This window comes from Triticum aestivum, chromosome 5B (assembly GCF_018294505.1).
Source record: "Triticum aestivum cultivar Chinese Spring chromosome 5B, IWGSC CS RefSeq v2.1, whole genome shotgun sequence".
Lineage (NCBI taxonomy): Eukaryota > Viridiplantae > Streptophyta > Magnoliopsida > Poales > Poaceae > Triticum > Triticum aestivum.
The window spans coordinates 713,626,056-713,651,470 of NC_057807.1; the positions used below are offsets into that span (position 1 = coordinate 713,626,056).

Here is a 25,415-nt window from a genome sequence, read left to right on the forward strand (position 1 = left end):
GACGGTGGGCTGGCTGGCAAGACTGGACTGTGGGATGCTACTACTTTTTTTTAGATATAAAAGGGCCCACATGTCAGGCGACGCACGGACAAGACCTTAGGCCCATGCCTTACTCGTGACTAATCGGGTTACCCATTAGACTTACCCACGGGTGAATATGCTCAACCTATATTCTATCCATTCGGGTCGGGTGTCTATGGGTGCGGCCGCCAATGGATCGGATTGCCGGGTCAAGTATACCAGCCACATAAGGTGAGCTATTGTATGTGACAGTTCAGTCATTTTTTTAAAAAAAGCGAAGGACAAAAAGATGGATTATTTGCTCCTCTGTTTCTTGATTTTGGGCTCTCTCTCTCAAAAAAAAAAAGTTTGTCCTCTGTTCTTATTTGTGTGAAAAGCTAGAGAGTGACGAGTCTCCTTGCTGACACAAATCCGTGGCCTCGCCGCCGCCGCCAATGTCTCCGGCGCCCCATCCCGCCGCCTCCTGGAGACCTCTTTTCAGACCCCGGCGAAGCCCAAGCCCGCGCCCACCCTCAAGCGGAAGCGGAAGCGGGCCGCGCCGTCGCCCAAGACCCGGACCCAGGCCGAGCCCAAGCGGCGGCGTGTGCTTCCGCGGCGGCGGCGGGGTCATGGTGCAGTTTGACGCGTGCCTCAGCGGATTCCGTTCCACCTGCGGTACGTGCGCCAGCCGCTGCGGCTTGTGCCGGAGGGGGACTGCGAGGCCGAGCGTGAGGGGAGGATGATGAACCTGAGCCTGAGGTATATCTTCTGAAACGTCATTGTGAAACTCTGCTTATAGAAATCTTGATCATCATTTTGGTATACTGAATAATCTTGTCCTTGTCAAAAGAACATCCCAGTGAACAGTGATACCGATGAAGATTCATAATAGCATGATGAGGAGGATGAACCGGCTGCACATTGCTCAGCCAGAAAGAACCAATCTAATGACAAAATTTTGGCTTCTGTACTGTACTACCTTTTCCTCCCTTTCCCTCTATAGTTTTGCATCGCTTTACCTTACTGAAATGCCTGTTTGTTTGTTTGTTTGTATAATTCAATTCATGGAAAGGGAGGATATATAATGGCCTGCAAAAGTTTGGAATCCGAAAAATATATACCTGAGCATGCATGTTCGGTGTCATCAAAAAACTGCTCTGGAGAAGGCGAAAGCTACCTTGCTATTGGCTACTCTTCCCAACTCATTGCCTTGCAGGGATAAGCATGGCTATTCATGTTTGTTACATGTTTCGTCAGCTTCTTATGCAAACTGTTACTGAGTAGTACAAGTCTTGTGCCAGAGAAGTGCAACATTTTCTAAGGATGCAATTTGCAATGACCATTGTCTAGGGGGCTGCCTTTATATTCATGGTGTGCCTGGTACTGGCAAGGTAACCAACCAACCTTATTTCATGGCCGTCGTGCTGGTTTGATTTCTTCTGCTGTGGCTGAATGCTAAACTGCATTTTCTGCACCTGCTACTTTGTTGACTGGCAGGCTATGAGTGCTCTACTTGCAGTCATGAGGAGGTTGAGATCTGAATTTGATTCTGGAGCTCCGAGGCCCTATTGTTTTACAGAAATCAATGGTCTCAAATTAAATTAGCTTCTCCAGAGAATATCTACAAGGTATGCAAACTTGTAAGTTAGTTAAGAGATAGCGAATTCCTACTGAAGCATAGCATATACATTCCCTTATCAGTCCACATAGACTTATAACAGGTCCACTTTATGGAATATGCATGCAGGTTATATATGAACAGTTCAGTGAGCATATATATAGGGTGGGATGGAAAAAAGCTCTTCATTATTTAACAGAGCACTTTTCAGATGGCAAGAACATTAGAAAGCAAGCAAACCATCAACGATCTTGATCTCCTTTTGACAAGAAATCTGTCGGTAATACAATCTAGCTGGACTTAATTAAATAATTGTACAAATTTATAGTTTATTTTTGAGAAAATGCCCAATCTTGCTATCATTTGGCCTTCTGATTGCTGTGTGATATATGTTCATGTTCATTGACATTTGGATTAATCTTTCTGTCAGGTCCTGTATTACATTCTTGATTGGCCCACCAAGCCAAATTCAAACCTAGTTATTATAGGTACCTATAACTATGTCTTTGTTTGTGAGTTTGATCTCTAGCCTATTATTTATTCTTTGGTGTGTTGTTACTGAATGCAGGTATAGCAAACACAATGGATCATCCAGAGAAACTATTGCCGCGTATCTCAAGTAGGATGGGTATTCAGCGGCTGTGTTTTGGCCCCTATAATCATCGGCAACTGCAGGAAATCATAACAAGCCGTCTTAAGGGTATCGATGCCTTTGAACATCAAGCTATCGAGTTTGCTTCTAGAAAGGTTTGGAACTTTGAAGATTACTGTTTTATACCCAATTTCCATCGAATAAGAATAAGGAGGCTTTCCCCCTTTTACTCATCCGAACCGATACCCTAGATCCACGGGGAAGTCTGAAAGCTATTATTATTGTCTGGTTAAACATATACTCTTCGTTTTGTTGTTTGGCAGTGACGATGTGACCTATGCCCTAGCTCAAGGAGTCCCCACATCTTCCTTGGCAGTCCAAGTACCTCTAAGTCTCATACCTGCAGTGGCCAAATGTCCCAGCACTCAGCATTGCATTCCTGCTTGTCTTGGGGAGCAACAGCCCTGTCTACATGTATAGTAAGTTCGCCCCCCCCCCCCCCTCTGTTTCTCCCCTTATACTACTGAAGTTTGCCGTTGTGGCCATCTTGTTTCGTTTCCAGTGATGAGCAATATCTTGCGAAACTAAGAAGCTCTCTGTATCTTGCGCAGAAACTTAGAAAAGAAAAGCGAAAAACCCCCGTTGTTGATCTCTGGAGCCGATTGCCCGCACCAATTGCATATCGGTTTCCATGTAAACCAAGCACTCAGCCGTATGTTGGCATCTTTAGTTGCCATCTCAGAAAAAGAGGAGAAAGTCTCAGATGTGCGTCGGAGGTGTAAATGTGAAGAAAAAAAAACTGCATTCCTCGATTTCTCGCCACATTTGCTAACCAATGCATGTTTAATTACTCCATAAGATTATACTCCCTTCGTTTCTAAATATAAGACCTTTTAGAGAATTCAATACGGACTACATTCGGATGTATATAGACTCCACAGTTGCTATCGTTAGGATGAGAGGCGATAGCAACGAGAAGCCCGCACGTTCTCTAGTTGCATGTCTCCTTTTTCTTTCACTGTGATATATTTCTGGTAAATCAGGATTACTCGAACCCGAACCTGAATTTTTGGGTAGCAACAAATTAATTATGGACAAATTTCGGGTGTCATTTCTGAAAACCACCCGAATTACCGTACCCAAATTTGCAGGTAAACCCGGGCGTCAGTACTTGATTAAAGGATGTAGACGTTGCATTTGGTTGGGGGTGTATTTTTGTAAAAAAGAGTCGCATTATTGAGGTGGGGCATCCCATGTGGCGTTAGCTATAGCCTATAGGGCGCAGGAGGCGCAGCAGAGCATCCCATCCCATGGTGTGAACAACGGCCGATCAAGAATTTACTGAGGGCAGAGCATCCCATGTGGTCATCAGTAAATTCCCCAGCGGCCATCCGTCCCTGGAGCTTCAAGCTGTCCGTGCCGTTGCTCTCCATCCACTCCCCTCCTAGCAGGCAGCAGCCATCCCATCCAGTGCAGATCCGAGCTCGAAGCTGCCACCCACATTCCTCGCAGGCCACTCGGATCCCGCTAGCAGTTGCGCTTGCTGCTGCCTGCTGTTTCCACTCCACCACTACTCCGGCGCGGCGGCCGGCGTAGTGTCTGCAGAGAGATGGAGTTGGCTCTCGGCTCGGCGGCCTCGCTCCTCGGCAATGTATTGACGACGCTGTCCGACGGCCTGGTGGCGGCGTACGTGGACAGCCTCCAGCTCGGCCACAACTCGGAGCAGATCAAGGACAAGCTGCTGCACACGCAAGGCCTGCTGCACAACGCCCAGGACCAGGGGAGCCACGTCGGCGACAACCCTGCCCTGCAGCGCTTGCTGGAGAAGCTGAGAAGGGACGCCGACCAGGCAGAGGACCTGCTGGATGAGCTCCACTACTTCCAGATCCATGACAGGCTCCTCGGCACCACCTACGCCACCACCCAAGATCTCGACGGCCGTCAAGCTCTCCATGCCGGTAGTGCTCTTCGCCACTTGTTCCGCTGCTTTTCTTGCTCCCCCTGTACACCCAAGAGCAAGAGTGATGATGCTGCTGCTGTTGGCGGTGCACCACGCCGCGTCACCTTGCTCCACTGCTTTTCTTGCTCCTCTACACCCAAGAGCAAGAGGGATGGTGGGAGTGATGCTGCTGCTGCCGGCATTGGTAATGGTGGTGATTCTGCTGCTGTTGCCGGCCTCACCAACTCCAACTCTGCGCTGCATTTCGACCGAGTGTCCATCTCCAGAGGAATCAAGTCCCTGTTACAGGGCATGGAGTCTCACTGTGATTCAGTCTCCAATTTGCTCAGCAGTACCCCAATCAATAGCACGGCAGTTGTCCTACATCGGCCTCTGACTGCTTCCATGATTATACAAGACACATTGTATGGCAGGAGAGACGCTTTCGAGAAAACTGTCAGCCGTATCACCGATACCGGGTACCACGAAAACTGTTTCTGTTCTTCCTATAGTTGGTCCAGGGGGTATTGGAAAGACAACTTTCACCACTCACCTCTATAATGATGCAAGGACTGAAGGGCACTTCCAGGTCAGGGTCTGGATATGTGTATCCACTGAGTTCAATGTGCTTAAGCTCACCAGGGAGATCCTTGCCTGCATACCTACAACTGAAGGAGAAGGAAGCAGCGGTGTTGCAAATGAAACAACCAATTTAGACCAGCTTCAGAAATCCATAGCGCACCGTCTCAACTCCAAGAGGTTTCTAATTGTCTTGGATGATATATGGAAATGTGATGGTGAGGATCAGTGGAAAACCCTGTTAGCTCCCTTCACAAAGGGGGAAGTTGACGGAAGCATGCTACTTATCACAACTCGATTCCCAGATCTAGCAAAAATGGTGGGAACAGTTGACTCACTAGAACTGGCAGGTTTGGAGTCTAATGACTTCTTCACATTCTTTGAAGCATGTATATTTGGTGAAGAAGACAAGCCTGAGCATTACCAAGATGAGTTTGCTAGTATTGCACGAAAAATTGCAAACAAGCTAAAGGGTTCCCCGTTGGCAGCCAAAACTGTTGGTAGACTATTGCACAAGGACCTTTCTCAGAAACATTGGAATGGAGTTCTTGAAAATAATGAGTGGCTAAAGCAGCAAAATAATTATGATATCATGCCATCTTTAAAGATTAGCTACGATTGCCTCCCTTTTTATCTGAAGAAATGCTTTTCCTATTGTGGTCTTTTCCCTGAAGATCATAGGTTTACTTCTTCTGAAATCAATCATTTCTGGGTTTCAATTGGCATCATAGACTCTAATCACCAAGGCAACAGGAATTACTTGGAAGAACTAGTGGACAGTGGTTTTCTCATGAAGAAATTCAATTATCAGGGTGATCGATGCTGGTATGTAATGCATGATTTAATGCATGAGCTATCTAAGAGTGTTTCTGCACAAGAATGCCTCAATATAAGTGGCTTAGATTTCAGAGCTGATGCCATCCCACAATCTGTTCGACACTTATCTATCAACATAGAAGACAGATATGATGCAAATTTTGAGAAAGAAATGTGTAAACTAAGGGAGAGGATAGACATTGCTAATCTGCGGACTTTGATGTTTTTTAGAGGATATGAAGAAGAAAGAATCGCCAAGATTCTGAAAGATAGCTTCAAGGAAATAAATAGTCTGCGTGTCCTATTTATAGTGGTGAAGTATGCACAATCTTTTCCATATAGGTTTTCAAAACTTATCCACCTCCAGTACCTCAAAATTACTTCATCTCACGGTCACAGGGAAATGAGATTACCTAGTACACTATCAAGATTTTATCACTTGAAATTCTTGGACCTAGATTATTGGAATGGTCGTTCTGATTTGCCTGGAGAATTTTGCCACCTTGAGAATTTACATGATTTCCATGGTAGAAGTGAACTCCACTCCAATATTCGCAATGTGGGAAAGATGAAGCATCTACTGAGGCTAAAAGAATTCCATGTCAGGAAAGAGAGCATGGGATTTGAACTGACAGAACTTGGGGCATTGACAGAGCTTGAAGGAGGACTGATTATACGTGGTCTTGAACACGTGGAAACCAAGGAGGAAGCTACTGAAGCAAAACTGATGTTGAAAAGGAATCTGAAGGAGCTGGAATTACTCTGGGGCAGAGATGGACCAACTACAGATCCTGATATTCTTGATGCTCTTCAACCACATTCTAATCTTAGAGTACTTACAATTGCAAATCAAGGTGGTACCGTTGGTCCTAGTTGGTTGTGTCTTGACATCTGGTTAACAAGTTTAGAGACTCTCACTCTAGAAGGCGTATCTTGGAGCACCCTCCCACCTTTTGGGAAGCTACCAAATCTCAAGGGACTCAATTTGATAAAAGTTTCTGGAATGCATCAGTTTGGGCCTCGATGTGCTGGTGTTCCAGGCAAATGTTTTATACGCTTGAAGACAGTTGGGTTTTATGAGATGCCAGAACTTGCTGAATGGGTTGTGGAACCTAATTGCCATTCCTTTCCAAGTCTTGAAAGAATCGAATGCATGGATTGCCCCAATCTCCGTGTGATGCCCTTGTCGGAGGAATCTTGCACCAATTTGCGCAGTCTTCGAGTCTCTGGGTGCCCCAAGATGTATCTGCCCTCCATGCCTCACACCTCCACACTGACAAATTTGGATGTTAAAAGAGGTGATTCAGAAAGGTTGCGTTATGATGGAAAGAAATTGGTTGTTAGTGGGTATGGCGGTGCTTTGGCCTACCACAATCTGGATAAAGTAGAAGATATGGCTATTGAAAATGTATCACACATATCATTGACAGACATTGAAAAGTTTAAATCCCTAACAGAACTAACTGTCGAAAGATGCGACGGTTTCTTCCCTGAAGAGCTGGATGGCAGTATTGTCTTCCATTCAGTTAAGAGTCTCAAATTAGATGTATTTCATCTTACCAGCAAATCATCATCATCAAAAGTGTTAAACAGTTCCAAAAACCGGAAAAAACCCAGCTGGGAACCTCTAGAAGGTTCCCAAAACCGGGAGCGCTGGACGGTTAAACGAGCCGGCCCGTTGCCTCGCTGCTCGGTCGCTCGCCTGTGCGAAGCGCCCGCAGTTTGACGCAACGAGCGGCATATAGGATTTTCCGGTTGGGTGGTGTTATGTCTTGCCTCGCGCGCCCCTAAATGGGCCAAGCCCGAAAATGCAACGCAGTTTTTCCATTTCATTTTTTTCCTTTTATATATGGATATATTTCAAAGTGGTCTAAATGTACATGCATTCTTTAAAATAAAAAAAACATGTTGAAATGTTTCGTAACCTCGTTAAACACAAAATGCAAAATTTTCTCGATGCAAGTTTTTTAAATAAATGTTCTTTTATTTTAGAAATTGTCATTTAATCTTCAAAATTAGTGTTTACATTTTTCTCTCTCTTAATGTCCATGTAATTGTTTTAAATGTTGACGTATATTTTAAATGGCTCATGTATTTTTTTAATTATTCACATATTGTCGAGTAATGCTCCCATTATCATGTCTTAAATCATATCATATATTCACACATTATCAAATGATGTTAAATTAATTAAAATGTTTCTAGCTATTTAAAAATATTAATCATCATTTACTTCAAGAAAATGATATGTGTACTCCCGGCCTGTGTATCGTTTGTTCATTGCAGGACATTAGTCGACCCGGACCTAAAAAGACGGAAACTCCTATAAAAACAGACCACAATCACAACACACTGTACGAGCGAACCGGCAGGCCCATTACACTTTTTTTCCTGCACGTACAGTAGTGACTTAGTAGCGACCCGGCAACACTGTGGTGACTCCAGGCACTGTAGCACACTTTTTTTTTTGAGTTTTTTGTGTTTTCTGGAAAACACAACATTTTTTAAATTGTGAAAAATAGAACATGAATATTTTATAAAGTTCTTAACATTTTTTAAATTCAACTTTTTTTAAAACATGAACATTGTTTTAAATTCCCGATCCACTTTTGAAAAATTGCTAATACTTTTTAAAATTCCCAAACATTTTTATAAGAGTGGGAACAATTTTTGAAATCACGAACATGTTCTGAAATCTGAATATTGTTTGTATTTCCAACCATTTTAAAAAAAAGTCAAAGCATTTTTTGAAATATCCTAGCATTTTGAATAAATAAAATAATAAAAATCCAAAAAAGATTTAAAACAAAAGAGAAAACAAAGTGGATGGAACCTTCTAGAAGGTTCTCAAAACTGGTAAAAACTAGAGAAGTTTCTAAAATTGGATTCATATTGTTGCTGCTGGGTCGGCCCATCTCTCGCTCAGTTGATCGACTCTATGAATCCTCGACAATTTTGACGCAAAATGCGTCAAATAGGATTACCAGAATAGACACCACTAGGTCGGACTTGTTCCAAGGACAACTCCAATGGGCCAATCCAAACAGACGTGAAATATGTCCGCTTTTTGTTTATTTGGGCCGCCAAGAGGGCAGGCATTCGCCACTTGTCCACCCTTCCTTGGGTAGTGAACCCAACGGGGCGACACTTTTGGTCCAGGTCGTTCGTTTTTTACCATCAAACATAGGAAATGGATTTAGCAAAATAAACCTAGCATTTTTTTTGCATAGTACCACATCCAATGCTGCTACACAACATTGCACCAAAAGAATCGCATGAGTCTTGCACGTCATGTTGGTATCGTCCTCGTCATTGGCGGGGTCCAACGCGTACTGGGCGCCCTCCTCCACCTTGGTGGCGAGAGCCAATTCCAGCGTGTTCCATTCCTCTTCCTCGATTAGCTTGACCCAGTCTGGGCTTGGGCGAGGCGGCATGGTGAGAAGGCAAAGAAGGGGAGGGGAAGGGAGTTTAGGAGCCGGAGAAGAGAGAGAGAAGAGACAGAGAGGGGAACTGGAGTATCCGGAGAGGGAGCGGAGAAGTGGGTAGAGACGGGAGGCATCGACCTTTTTTATAGCCGCGGACGGCGGGAACGGGCACAGGCAGGTGGACATGTGGCGGCGATCATTAATAGGTGTGTTTCCTGCTGCAACGGGGGCTAAGAGCATGGTTAATAATGTAGCTAGCCACTGGCTATATAAAAATGCCATTATCTATAATCGCTCATACAATAGTACGGGCTATAAGGTTGACATTAGTACTTTTCTCTCTCTTCTCTCTTTCATCACATTTATTGTATTTGCCTAGAAATATGCATATAGCTAAACTCTTGGATGAACGTTCACTTTATTGGGTTTTTTTCACATTTCTCCCTTCCACATAAGAGCATGGTTAATAGTAGAGCTGACTATCGGCTTTGTACGGTTGCCATGTCACTCTTAGCCTTCCTAAAAAAACTCATACAGTAAAGCTGGCTGTAGGCATTGGTTGTAGCATTTATTGTTTCGATGCTACTATGTAATGCATGAGCTATCTAAGAGTGTTTCTGCACAAGAATGCCTCTATATAAGTGGCTTAGAATTCAGAGCTGATTTTTTAGAAAAGGAGAATTCAGAGCTGATGCCATCCCACAATCTGTTTGACACTTATCCATCAACATAGAAGACAGATATGATGCAAATTTTGAGCAAGAAATGTGTAAACTAAGGGAGAGGATAGATATTGCTAATCTGCGGACTTTGATCATTTTTAGAGAATATGAAGAAGAAAGAATCGCCAAGATTTTGAAAGATAGCTTCAAGGAAATAAATAGTCTGCGTGTCCTATTTATAGTGGTGAAGTCTGCACAATCTTTTCCATATAGGTTTTCAAAACTTATCCATCTCCAATACCTCAAAATTAGTTCATCTTACTACGGTGATCGTGAAATGAGTTTACCTAGTCCACTATCAAGATTTTATCACTTGAAATTTTTGGACCTAGTTGGTTGGCATGGTAGTTCTGATTTGCCTGAGGACTTTAGCCACCTTGAGAATTTACATGATTTCTGTGCTGAAAGTGAACTCCACTCAAATATTCGCAATGTCAGAAAGATGAAGCATCTGCAGGAGCTAAAACAATTCCATGTTAAAAAGGAGAGCATAGGATTTGAACTAATAGAACTTGGGGCTTGAATATATGTGGTCTTGAACACGTGGCAACCAAGGAGGAAGCTACTGCAGCCAAACTGTTGTTGAAAAGGAATCTGAAGGAGTTGGAATTATTCCGGGGCGGAGATGGACCAAATACAGATGCTGGTATTCCTGATGCTCTTCAACCACACTCTGGTAAACATCTGGTTAACAAGTTGGTCCTAGTTGGTACCGGGGCGGAGATGGACCAACTACAGATGCTGGTATTCTTAATTACAACTCAGTCTAGAAGGCATATTTTGGAGCACCCTCCCACCTTTTGGGATGCTATCAAATCTTAAGGGACTCAATTTGACAAACATTTGTCGAATGCATCAGTTTGGGCCTCGATGTGGTGGCGCTCCAGGAAAATGTTTTATGCGCTTGAAGACAGTTGAGTTTATGAGATGCTGGAACTTGCTGAATGGGTTGTGAAACCTAATTGTTGTTCCTTTCCATGTCTTGAAGAAATCATATGCATCGATTTTCCCAATCTCCGTGTGATGCCCTTGTCGGAGGTATCTTGCACTAATTTGCGCAGACTTTAAGTTTCCAGGTGCCCTAAGATGTCTCTGCCCTCCATGCCTCACACATCCACACTGACAGATCTGGATGTTAAAAGATGTGATTCAGAAAGCTTGTCTTATGACGGAAAGAAATTGGTTGTTAGAGGGTATGGCGGTGCCTTAGCCTACCACAATCTGGATAAAGTAGAAGATATGGATGTCGGAAGATGCGATGGTTTGTTCCCAGAAGAGCTGGATGGCAGTATTGTCTTCCATTCAGTTAAGAGTCTCAACTTGGATGTATCTCATCTTACAGTAGCAAATCATCATCACCAAAAGTGTTAAACTGTTTCCCAGCTCTTTCTGTGTTGGAGAAAAATGGAGATGAGGACCACGACTATGAGGAATGTGTAATGCAGTTCCCATCATCTGTTAACCCAGAACTACTCGCTAGCACTCGAGTATACTGAGTAATATGGTGATACAAGATATATCTTGGACCACCTAATCCTAAAGTTCTCTGTGATGCATGGAAGAAATATATGACGAATTGACAACAAGATTGGTTGAAAAACAATATTCATACACATGGTTTGCAGGTCAATGGTAGGTAACTATAATTCTGGTTGGAAAAAATTATTAACTATCAAGTTAGATTTGAAAATTTTGCTAGCACTACTTGGGGAGCATTGCACTTTGTAAACGTGGTGGTTGTTCACTATCATGAGTAAAATAATATGGTAAAGTTTATATCACACTTATTGACAAATTACATTATGTTATCTTTTCTTTTAGCTTATATGCATAACTCACCTATGTAATATATTGTGTGATCGTCCACATCCATTGGTGTTGATCACACTTGTGCAATGCTTATATGCAATCCTTATCAGTAGTGTTGCCCAAAAGAGGCACACCACTGGTGTTTGCCCAAAATACCAGCAGTGTGCTCTCATGGTGGGCATAAAACCGGAAACCTGAAGCTTGAATCCAAAAAAACTCGAATTGCATATAAGGCCTAGGAATTCGGGTAATTCGGGTAAAAGGCCATGGTACACGAATTGCCCGAATAACATGAAATATTTTGGCAGCCCATTAAAAATCTTGTCCGCATAAGGCCTAGGACAAAATCACATCGCTACTCGCCACCCTCTCCCAAGAAAAGTTGGTTATAATTCCTTAGTCGAGTGCCAGCCTTGATTGAGTTGTTTATTGTTTCGGATCTTAACAACAGAGTGATGTTGTGATGTTAGTGGAGCTGGAGGTAGATCCAAGGATTGACGATAACCTTAATGGAGCCTATTGTATAGAGTACATTTTCTAATTCAGATACTTGACTAGACATAACTCAAATAATTTGGTAGGCATGTTCTTGAAAATACCGAGGAAAAATTAATTGATGCAGTACAGTGTAGTCTGTACCCATGGGTCAACTCCTTTAATTCCTATTAGTTCAATATATCTTACTTGAATTCTTTTTTTTTTCTGTTATCTGGTGGCTGCTTACGGTTCGACGAGCTTGAGGAGTTTTACAACAAGTCAAGATCAAGAAAAAGGCGGAGAGGAGGCTGGGGGGGGGGCATCAAGAGGCCCAATGTATACCAGATGATGCACTTGTGTGATTAAAATTGTTATCTTCATATACATCATAAACGTGGAATACATTCGCATTAGGTCATTACATGTGACATAGTTTTCAGTAAAAATAACAAAATTGGAATACGGCAAATATTTCCCTTTTCTATTTCATTTCAGTTGTAAAATATCAAGACCTACATTTAGCAGTTTAATTGCAAGTTACCAAATTATGAAAAATCTCAGGACCTATATTTAGTAGTTTATCCATTTTTAAAATGACAAAATGGGAATAGTTTGTGAATAAGTTACAAAGAATTTCGGTGAATACATTTTTTGAATCAATGAACATTTTTTTGGAATTCATCATTTTTTGTGAACATTTTCGGAAAGATGATGAACATTTTTTGATTTCACATAAAGTTTTTCGAATTTACGAGCATTATTTCAATACGTGGACATTTTTTCAAAATCACGAACAATTATTAAAACCATGAAAATTTTACATTTTTCTAAAATCACTTTTTTGAAAAAAAATGATTTTTTTGAAATCCTGAATTATTTTAAAGAAGAAAAATAAAAACAAAAAATTAAAGTAAAAAAATCGCACATGTTCCACTAAAAACACCTTCTAATAGGCTATGGACCGTTGGCCCACTAGGCGGACCACAATGTGAAAGAAAAAAAAGGAAGGGAAGGCTCTTCTAAAAAAAAGAAGGGAAGGCTTCGCACGACCGAGGCCCAAGCCCAGGAAACAAGCACGACTTTAAAAGGGCCGAGTGCGGATTTAGGCCACCAGTTCTATGCTGGCGTGGTGGTTTGGCTCGTCATTACACATATTTCTTTTTCAGTTTTCTGGTCCGGCTCGTCATGTCACTAGTGGGTCCCACTTGTCTGTTCTGTTGGGCCTACGTGTCAATTTATCGGTGGGTCCTACATGGCCGTTTGGTGAGCCCACGTTTCATGTCGATGGTGGGTCCCGCATGGCAGTTAGGTAGGGCCCACGTGTCGGTCCCGCATGTAAGGTTTGGTGGGGCCCACGTGTCATGTATGTGGTCGTTTCTGCATGTCAAGTTGCTGGTGGGTCCCATTTGTAATAGAGAAATGTAAGCGGAAATTGACACATGGACATAACACATAGATGAAACTGGTGAGTTGGCTGACACATGGACATTACACATAGCCGAAATTGCTGAGGTGGCCATCCAATCACTTCAAGCATTACAAATTAGAAGATATGACCATCTAGATTGGTCGTAATCAAGTAGAAATAGAGAAGTAAATCAGTGTTGTCTGCTCATGACCATTTCGTGTAAGGAAATTATGACCTTTTTAATCAAAATTATCGTTATGCTTTAAGGTTTGGACCCTCCCACACAGCTTACGACCAATTGGTTCGAAATGGTCATGGATTTATGACAATTTGACTCAGGGTCGTTATCAAAGGTCACAATTCAACATATTTCTTGTAGTGCCCCCAGGGGGCGCCTAAAATCGCCGCCTGGGGCGAGCCGGTGCAAAAAACGGCCTGGGGGCGAGTTGCCCCCCAGTCGCCGGCCCCAGTGTCACGCCCAATATGCAACCCTATCCAAAAGGAACTCGAAGGTCCCACCAAGGATAGACCCGCATATTGAAACGCTTTTGCAAGGTGGATATCATTACATCAACATTACATAATAGATGGGGATACATACATAAGGCATACAATGCCACACGAATACAACATCACATCATACATAAAATCAACATCCGACTACGCATGAAACACATACAGAAACTCAAACGACATCCACCCTGCTAGCCCAGGCTGCCGACCTGGAACCTATCCCCTGGTCGAAGAAGAAGAAGAAGAAGAACTCCAAACAAGCAAACATCGCTCTCGAGTCAAGATCATCGCATAACCTGTACCTGCAACTGTTGTTGTACTAATCTGTGAGCTACGAGGACTCAGCAATCCCATTACCATGGGTATCAAGACTAGCAAAGCTTAATGGGAAAGGAAGGGGTAAAGTGGTGAGGTTGCAGCAGCGACTAAGCAAGATATGGTGGCTAACATACGCAAATGAGAGCGAGAAGAGAAGCAAAGGAACGGTCATGAAGCTAGCAATGATCAAGAAGTGATCCTGAACTCCTACTTACGTCAATCATAATACAGAAACCGTGTTCACTTCCCGGACTCCGCCGAGAAGAGACCATCACGGCTACACACGCGGTTGATGCGTTTTAATTCGGATCAGGTGTCAAGTTATCTACAACCGGACATTAACAAATTCCCATCTGCCACATAACCGCGGGCACGGCTCTCGAAAGTTTATACCCTGCAGGGGTGTCCCAACTTAGCCCATGATAAGCTCTCGCGATCAACGAAGGATATACCTTCTCCCAGAAAGACCCGATCAGTCTCGGAATCCCGGTTTACAAGACATTTCGACAATGGTAAAACAAGACCAGCAAAGCCGCCCGATGCGCCGACATCCCGATAGGAGCTGCACATATCTCGTTCTCAGGGCAACACCGGATAAGTCAAGCTACGAGTAAAACCAGACTTCGAGTTTCCCCGAGGTGGCCCCGCAGGCTGCTCAGTTCGGACCAACACTTAGACAAGCACTGGCCCGGGGGGGGGCTATAATAAAGATGACCCTTGGGTTAATTACTCCCAAGGGAAAGGTAGGTGGTGGTGAGGCAAATGGTAAAACCAAGGTTGGGCCTTGCTGGAGGAGTTTTATTCAAAGCGAAAGGGGGTCCCATAAATCACCCGACCGCGTAAGAAACGCAAAATCCGGGAACATAATACCGGTATGACGGAAACTAGGACGGCAAGAGTGGAACAAAACACCAGGCATAAGGCCGAGCCTTCCACCCTTTACCAAAGATATAGATACATTAATTAAATAAGAGATATTGTGGTATCCCAACCAAAATCCTGTCCACCATGGAGCAATCTTCAACTTCACCTGCAACTAGCAACGCTATAAGAGAGGCTGAGCAAAGCGGTAACATAGCCAATCAATGGTTTGCTAGGAATGGTGTCAAAGGTTAGAGGTTCATGGCAATTTGGGAGGCTTGATGAGCAAAAGGTAGGTAACGCAGCATAGCGATAGAACGAAGCAACTAGCATAGCAATGATAGTAGTGAGATCCAGGATAGCGGTCATCTTGCCTGAAATCCCGCAAGGAAGAAGAACGAGTCCATGAAGAAGATGAAGCCACGAAGACGAACCAAGCGTAGACGAACGAATCCTCACGATCGCAACGAAACATGAACTATCGAGAAGAAGCACACAACATGGTAAACACACCACACATGAACAAGACATGATGCACAACAAGCATGATGCATGGCAAAGCTACATGAAGCTACTCGTGGCAAGAGATGATGCAAACAAAAACAACACATCAAGGCAAGTTTAAATGAAGCCGGGAACAACATATAACAATTCCGGTAAGTCCTCATATGCATATTTCGAAATTGGTCCAGATCTGAATAAACATTATGTTCAAGTTGTTAAACAACAAGTTAAGATGCACCAATATGATCTACACGAGATTCTAGTCAAGTTACATATAAAGTTCATTAGATTTGGAGCTACGGCCTAGAAGATATGAGCAAAACAAGTTAAACATGGCATTGATGCAAAATGCATACAAACATCAAGCAAACACACCAAAACAAGGATGAAACATGGTAATATGAAGCTACATGCAAAATCAAGCAAGTTTCATATAGAGCACACTCAAAACGGAGCAACGGTTCAACACATACACTATACAAAGCATAACAACAATCTGTCCAAAACAGCAACTAGGCATATTGCAAGCATCAAAACAATATGCTACAGGAGCTCAACATGATAACAAAAGGCATGGGCATGAAGTACTGGTAAAGAATAACAAAACATGAACACTGAGCTATCTCCAGAAATCACTAGAACATGCTCAAAATGACATGGAAAGATTGCAAATAATAACAGTTTCAGCCATTAGCAGAAATAACATCAGGTTGCAATGTTTAGAGCTATCAAACAACATGTTACAGGAACTTATCATGGCAAACAAAGGCATGACATGATACTACTAAATGCATAGAACAAGAGTCCCTTACTGACCATAAGCCCAAAAAGGATCAGAAAATATGATGGCACCCATGTAAACATGGCAAGTTATATAACAGATTCATACATGGTAGGAACAACAATAAGTAGGCATGTTGGTGAGCTTGAACCACTCATCACAGAGCAATACATGGCATGGCAAGGCAACCAACAGTAATAAGACACGTTTGTGAAGCTAAGCATGGAAAAGCAAGTTCATAGGGTGCATGGATCACTAGCAATCAATCATGGAAACATTGAACTTAATGTTAACAGGTTGAAGCAACATCATTTAGCAACTTTGGAGCAAGATTACAACAAGCTACAGTAGTCTATAAATGCAACCAGGGGCATGAATGGATAGAGAATAACATGTATAACAAAACATCCTTATTGAACATCTCTAGAATAATGCACGAAATGACTAGTAGAAGCATGTTTACATAGCAACAAAATATAACAGAATCAGCCTAGCAAAACAGTAACAGCAAGTACCCTCCTTAACAAGCTCGATGCACTCAGCACACAACTCACAAAAATACATGGATTGCACCTCTAGAAAGATGGCATGGCATAGATCAAAACACATGTAGACATCAACCTCATAGGATGCACACATCAAACATGGCAAAAATGATAAATGAGCAAGGTATAACAGTTTCAGCAGATTAACATCAACTAGCACTCTTCCAACAGCATTTCGGGCATCAAGATGAACTCAAATGAACATGATGCAATGGAATGAAATGATTTATTCGTCGAGTCGAACAATTGGACATATTACACGCACGAAACGGCTACGGATGCAGAGATACAATGCAATGAACATGGCATCATAATGTGCAAAAATATACGGAACTTAGAGAAAAACGAGGGAGGGGAGAAGGTCAACCTATCCGGATCTGGATCGGGATCCCGGCGCGGATGCCGAGGATGGCCGGAGCACGCCGGAGAGGAGGGAGATGACCGGAGACGGTCGCCGGCGGGGCTGCGGCGAGGGGAGCCGAGGAGGCGCGGGCCAGGGCCGGCGAGGGGAGCGGCGCGCTCGGGCGCGGAAGCTCGCCGGCGGGAGTCGGCGCGGCGAGGACGCCGCAGGGAACAGGCGGCGCAGCGCCGGGGCGGCGGCGGCGGGGCGAAGCCGGGACGCCGGCGCGGAGGAGCGAGGCGCGGAGGGGAGCTCGGGCCACGGCGCGGCGCGGAGCAAGGCGACCGGCGGCGGGGCGCGGCGGCGGGGTCCGGCGGACGCGCGGGTTGCGGGGTGCGGCGGCGGGCAGCTCGGGCCCGGGCGGCCCGGGGCGGGCTCGCGTGGGCCCCGGCGGGCTTCGGCGGCGGCGGATGGCGGAGTGCCATGTGGCGGCGGCGGATTTGCTGCGGGGGCAGCGCGGAGGCGACGTGTCGCCCTGGGATTGGCCGGGCGACTTGGCGGCGGGGCGGTGGACGTGTCCTGCGGCGGAGTGGACATGTCCGGCGCGCGGAGGTGGAAGAGGCTAGGGTTTGCACCGCGAATTTCGGAGGGGAAGGTGTATTTATAGGTAGAGGGAGCTAGGAGAGTCCAAATGACGCGTGGTTTTCGGCCACGCGATCATGATCGAACGACCGAGAGCATGGCGGGGAGTTTGCTGGGTTTTGGACCACTGTGGAAGGGGTGTTGGGCTGCAAACAAAAGAGGCTTTAACGGTTACCCGGTTAACCGTTGGAGTATCAAACGATCTCCAAATGGCACGAAACTTGACAGGCGGTCTACCGGTGCTATACCAAGACCGCTTGGCAAACATCGGGCCATTCCGAGAACGTTTAACACCCGCACAAGAGAAGAGGCCAAAAGGGGACGCCGGATGACATAGGAGTGCCGGATTGCAAAACGGACAACGGGGAAAAAGCTCGAATGCATGAGACGAACACGTATGCAAAATAAAATGCACATGATGACATGATAAAATGCAACACGCAAGCAAATGACATGGCAAAGATGACGAATAACTGGAGGACACCTGGCGCAACGGATCCGGGGCGTTACAACACTCCTCCACTAACAAGAGATCTCGTCCCGAGATCTTAGGACCGAGACGGAAGGGAAAAGGGATGAGGTGAAACAGGAACTCAAAAGAAGAAGCACAGAATCGAGAGCACTCGAGAAGAAGAGAGGAACGACTAGAATGACGAGAATCAAAAGCTCACGGAATCAGATAGACTATGAAATCACTCGTTCTAACCGGAGTGGTTAGAATGAGAAAAGAAACGGATAAGATTGAAAGGATTTAGGCAGCACTCGAGAGGATGGAATGATACTTGATGAAGACATGACACAAAACCTCCGGAAAGAATTGAAAGAGTTGAATGAAACGAATGGAGAAGAAAAATGACAACTTGTGCCATGAATGAAATAGAAAGCAACTTTAGGAGGAAGGTTTAGACGGAGTTGTTGAGAAAATCAACAACGAAAAGAATAAGCTTGTTGTGGACTTATAGGTAACATCTCAAGATCATAAGGTGATAACCGGCCACAGACGGAAATGATTGGATAGCTGAGAAGAACGAAGAAATGCAAAACTCCACTTCAAAAGAATATGGAGAATTAAATGCACTTCGAGATGCGAGAAGAAAAGATACTTGAACTCCACCAACAAAATCTTGATGAACTCTTGAAAAATGAATTAAATCATGAAGAACCACCATGAAGAACTCCGGTGACAAAAGATGATGAGATAGAAATGAAAGATGAAAGAATAAGATGAGCCTTGAGATGATTTAGATGGAGGTTCCGACGAGATGGCCGAGGAAATTTATTGAATTCCGGAAAAGAAAAGATGGAGAACACTTGGAACTAGAATTTATTCATCAAGAACAAACTCCGAAGGAAGGGATTACTCACTTGGATGAAATAAGAATAAGATTTATTGTATGTTTATCCTTCATCAAATTAAATTGATGAGAAGCAATGGATTTTACATACTACTTATTCTTCTTGAAAAGGATTGAGAAGTGACATATCGCAAACTTGAGAAGGTCTTCATGAATCACCGGTAGGATTGAAAAGAACGAATGAATTAATATGATAAACGAAGGAAAAGAATCTGAACGAACCACCGTAAGAATTGAAAATGACTGATGAAAGAGAATGAATCACCGGGGAGAATTAGAAGAACAAATATGCTTGAGGGGATTTAGATGCAAAAGAACAAAGAGATCATGAGCTGATTAAAGAACACTTGAATGAAGCACCTGGATAAATGGATGACGGTAGCTGAAATGTGAGGACAAAGAATTCTTCTGGAACGATGTCCTCCGGTGAAAAGCGATGGAAAAACAACTCCTGACATAGTCCGGATGGATGAAAAAGAATAACTGACAAATGGAATAATTCGAGAGGATAACATGAAGCTAGAACCACGAAACTTTGAGAGAACGGGCAAGATTTAGAGGAAAAACTCTTCTTCAATCTTCAAATGATGACGAGAAACACCACCAAAATTACTGAGATACTCCGGGAGGATGAAAAGCAAAGAGGTTGAGCCAACAATGAAAAGAATTTGAAAACGAACTTGAAGAAAGCATGTGACTGATGGGATCATTCTTACGTCACAGTTTGAAAAGAATTGAGAATAACTCTGGGGGAATTAGAAGAGTCAGGTAAGATCCTGGGAAAAGACATGTAGGTTAGGGCCCACTAAAGAGAAAAGCACCGTTGCAAAGGATTGTTGAACAAATATATGATGCACCGGAATGATTGAAATATTCGAATGAGGTGACAACCTCGAATTAATTGGAACACGGACGAATCTCCTGAGATGTCTTCCGAACTCCGGAATGATTAAATGTCGAGAGGCGAACGAGCAAGGGGAAAACATTTGAGCCAAGGGAAAGATTATAATCACTACCGAAAATTGGAATTGAATCCACCGGAGAAGAAAAAGAGATGAAGAATGTCCACCGAGACGAGAATTCACCGGTTGAAATAATTGAGGGAAGACTGAAGATGCTCCACATGAATGAAATTGATGTTTGAAATAGACTCAGACTCCGGGAAGAAAAGGGTGGGAGGGCGGGAAAAACAAAGGCAACTTGGACGGGGAACCAACGAATATCTTGAAGGGAAAACACCGGCTGAAATAATTGAGGAACGAAAGCAAAGACTTCGCACGAGTAGGATGGATACCCGATTACGAACTCCGGTTCCGAGGAGAAAAAGGGTGGGCGGGTGGGAAAATAAAACAACTAAGGATTGAACTTGGCAAAGAAGAAGAGGCTCGAGTCAACTTGACGAGAAATGCACCGGAAAAAGAGGATGGACAACTCACGAAACTAACCACGTGATCCTAAGGAAAAATTTGAAGGGGAAGAGGAGTAATTCAAAACACCTACGTCAAGATTCCTCACCAGAGCGACGAAGGGACTGAGGAGTAAAAAGAATTCCTACTCTCCGATATAACTAGACTCCGAAAACAGTTTTCTTCTAGACTCAACAACGGCCAAACTACACGATCAATCAAGGGGGCTCCTAGGGTCGGTCGAGGCTCTGATACCAACTTGTCACGCCCAATATGCGACCCTATCCAAAAGGAACTCGAAGGTCCCACCAAGGATAGACCCGCATATTGAAACGCTTTTGCAAGGTGGATATCATTACATCAACATTACATAATAGATGGGGATACATACATAAGGCGTACAATGCCACACGAATACAACATCACATCATACATAAAATCAACATCCGTCTACGGATGAAACACAAACAGAAACTCAAACGACATCCACCCTGCTAGCCCAGGCTGCCGACTTGGAACCTATCCCCTGGTCGAAGAAGAAGCAGAAGAAGAACTCCAAACAACCAAACATCGCTCTCGCGTCAAGATCATCGCATAACCTGTACCTGCAACTGTTGTTGTAGTAATCTGTGAGCCACGAGGACTCAGCAATCCCATTACCATGGGTATCAAGACTAGCAAAGCTTAATGGGAAATGAAGGGGTAAAGTGGTGAGGTTGCAGCAGCGACTAAGCAAGATATAGTGGCTAACATACGCAAATGAGAGCGAGAAGAGAAGCAAAGGAACGGTCGTGAAGCCAGCAATGATCATGAAGTGATCCTGAACTCCTACTTACGTCAATCATAATACATAAACCGTGTTCACTTCCCGGACTCCGCCGAGAAGAGACCATCACGGCTACACACGCGGTTGATGCGTTTTAATTCGGATCAGGTGTCAAGTTATCTACAACCGGACATTAACAAATTCCCATCTGTCACATAACCGCGGGCACGGCTCTCGAAAGTTTATACCCTGCAGCGGTGTCCCAACTTAGCCCATGATAAGCTCTCGCGATCAACGAAGGATATACCTTCTCCCAGAAAGACCCGATCAGTCTCGGAATCCCGGTTTACAAGAAATTTCGACAATGGTAAAACAAGACCAGCAAAGCCGCCCGATGCGCCGACATCCCGATAGGAGCTGCACATATCTCGTTCTCAGGGCAACACCGGATAAGTCAAGCTACGAGTAAAACCAGACTCCGAGTTTCCCCGAGGTGGCCCTGCAGGCTGCTCAGTTCGGACCAACACTTAGACAAGCACTGGCCGGGGGGGGGGGCTATAATAAAGATGACCCTTGGGTTAATTACTCCCAAGGAAAAGATAGGTGGTGGTGAGGCAAATGGTAAAACCAAGGTTGGGCCTTGCTGGAGGAGTTTTATTCAAAGCAAACTGTCAAGGGGGTCCCATAAATCACCCGACCGCGTAAGGAACGCAAAATCCGGGAACATAATACCGGTATGACGGAAACTAGGGCGGCAAGAGTGGAACAAAACACCAGGCATAAGGCCGAGCCTTCCACCCTTTACCAAATATATAGATGCATTAATTAAATAAGAGATATTGTGGTATCCCAACCAAAATCCTGTCCACCATGGAGCAATCTTCAACTTCACCTGCAACTAGCAACGCTATAAGAGAGGCTGAGCAAAGTGGTAACATAGCCAATCAATGGTTTGCTAGGAATGGTGTCAAAGGTTAGAGGTTCATGGCAATTTGGGAGGCTTGATGAGCAAAAGGTAGGTAATGCAGCATAGCGATAGAACGAAGCAACTAGCATAGCAATGATAGTAGTGAGATCCAGGGTAGCGGTCATCTTGCCTAAAATCCCGCAAGGAAGAAGAACGAGTCCATGAAGAAGATGAAGCCACGAAGACGAACCAAGCGTAGACGAACGAATCCTCACGATCGCAACGAAACATGAACTATCGAGAAGAAGCACACAACATGGTAAACACACCACACATGAACAAGACTTGATGCACAACAAGCATGATGCATGGCAAAGCTACATGAAGCTACTCGTGGCAAGAGATGATGCAAACAAAAACAACACATCAAGGCAAGTTTAAATGAAGCCGGGAACAACATATAACAATTCCGGTAAGTCCTCATATGCATATTTCGAAATTGGTCCAGATCTGAATAAACATTATGTTCAAGTTGTTAAACAACAAGTTAAGATGCACCAAGATGATCTACACGAGATTCTAGTCAAGTTACATATAAAGTTCATTAGATTTGGAGCTACGGCCTAGAAGATATGAGCAAAACAAGTTAAACATGGCATTGATGCAAAATGCATACAAACATCAAGCAAACACACCAAAATAAGGATGCAACATGGTAATATGAAGCTACATGCAAAATCAAGCAAGTTTCATATAGAGCACACTCAAAACGGAGCACGGTTCAACACATACACTATACAAAGCATAACAACAATCTGTCCAAAACAGCAACTAGGCATATTGCAAGCATCAAAACAATATGCTACAGCAGCTCAACATGATAACAAAAGGCATGGGCATGAAGTACTGGTAAAGAATAACAAAACATGAACACTGAGCTATCTCCAGAAATCACTAGAACATGCTCAAAATGACATGGAAAGATTGCAAATAATAACAGTTTCAGCCATTAGCAGAAATAACATCAGGTTGCAATGTTTAGAGCTATCAAACAACATGTTATAAGAACTTATCATGGCAAACAAAGGCATGACATGATACTACTAAATGCATAGAACAAGAGTCCCTTACTGACCATAAGCCCAAAAAAGATCAGAAAATATGATGGCACCCATGTAAACATGGCAAGTTATATAACAGATTCATACATGGTAGGAACAACAATAAGTAGGCATGTTGGTGAGCTTAAACCACTCACCACAGAGAAATACATGGCATGGAAAGGCAACCAACAGTAAGAAGACACGTTTGTGAAGCTAAGCATGGCAATAGCAAGTTCATAGGGTGCATGGATCACTAGCAATCAATCATGGAAACATTGAACTTAATGTTAACAGGTTGACAGCAACACTATTTAGCAACTTTGGAGCAAGATTACAACAAGCTACAGTAGTCTATAAATGAAACCAGGGGCATGAATGGATAGAGCATAACATGTATAACAAAACATCCTTAGTGAACATCTCCAGAATAATGCACGAAATGACTAGTAGTAGCATGTTTACATAGCAACAAAATATAACAGAATCAGCCTAGCAAAACAGTAACAGCAAGTACCCTCCTTAACAAGCTCGATGCACTCAGCACACAACTCACAAAAATACATGGATTGCACCTCTGGAAAGATGGCATGGCATAGATCAAAACACATGTAGACATAGGATGCACACACCAAACATGGCAAAAATGACAAATGAGCAAGTTATAACAGTTTCAGCAGATTAACATCAACTAGCACTCTTCCAACAGCATTTCGGGCATCAAGATGAACTCAAATGAACATGATGCAATGGAATGAAATGATGTACTCGTCGAGTCGAACAATTTGACATATACGGGACTACGGATGCAGAGATACAATGCGATGAACATGGCATGATAATGTGCAAAAATATACGGGACTTAGCGAAAAACGAGGGAGGGGAGAAGGTCAACCTATCCGGATCTGGATCGGGATCCCGGCGCGGATGCCGAGGACGGCCGGAGCACGCCGGAGAGGAGGGAGATGACCGGAGACGGTCGCCGGCGGGGCTACGGCGAGGGGAGCCGAGGAGGCGCGGGCCAGGGCCGGCGAGGGAGCGGCGCGCTCGGGTGCGGCAGCTCGCCGGCGGGAGGCGGCGCGGCGAGGACGCCGACGGGAACCGGCGGCGCAGCGCCGGGGCGGCGGCGGCGGGGCGAAGCCGGGACGCCGGCGCGGAGGAGCGAGGCGCGGAAGGGAGCTCGGGCCACGGCGCGGCGGCGGGGTCTGACGGACGCGCGGGTTGCGGGGCGCGGCGGCGGGCAGCTCGGGCCCGGGCGGCCCGGGGCGGGCTCGCGATGGGCCCCGGCGGGCTTCGGCATGGCCGGTGGCGGAGTGCCATGTGGCGGCGGCGGATTTGCTGCGGGGGCAGCGCGGAGGCGATGTGTCGCCCTGGGATTGGCTGGGCGACGTGGTGGCGGGGCGGTGGACGTGTCCGGCGGCGGAGTGGACATGTCCGGCGCGCGGAGGTGGAAGAGGCTAGGGTTTGCACCGCGAATTTCGGAGGGGAAGGTGTATTTATAGGTAGAGGGAGCTAGGAGAGTCCAAATGAGGTGCGGTTTTCGGCCATGCGATCGTGATCAAATGACCGAGAGCATGGAGGGGAGTTTGCTGGGTTTTGGGCCACTTTGGAAGGGGTGTTGGGCTGCAAACAAAAGAGGCTTTAACGGTTACCCGGTTAACCGTTGGAGTATCAAACGATCTCCAAATGGCGCGAAACTTGACAGGCGGTCTACCGGTGCTATACCAAGGCCGCTTGGCAAACCTGGGGCCATTCCGAGAACGTTTAACACCCGCACAAGAGAAGAGGCCAAAAGGGGACGCCGGATAACATAGGAGTGCCGGATTGCAAAACTGACAACGGGGAAAAAGCTCGAATGCATGAGACGAACACGTATGCAAAATGAAATGCACATGATGACATGATAAAATGCAACACGCAAGCAAATGACATGGCAAAGACGACGAATAACTGGCAGACACCTGGCGCAACGGATCCGGGGCGTTACACCCA

At 44.6% G+C, this 25,415-nt stretch overlaps 1 pseudogene; it reads left to right on the forward strand.

Moving 5' to 3' along the window:
* The first annotated feature begins 406 nt into the window (after nt 1-406).
* On the forward strand, nt 407-12,435 carry LOC123114508 (putative disease resistance protein RGA1; annotated as a pseudogene).
* Nucleotides 12,436-25,415: the final 12,980 nt, after the last annotated feature.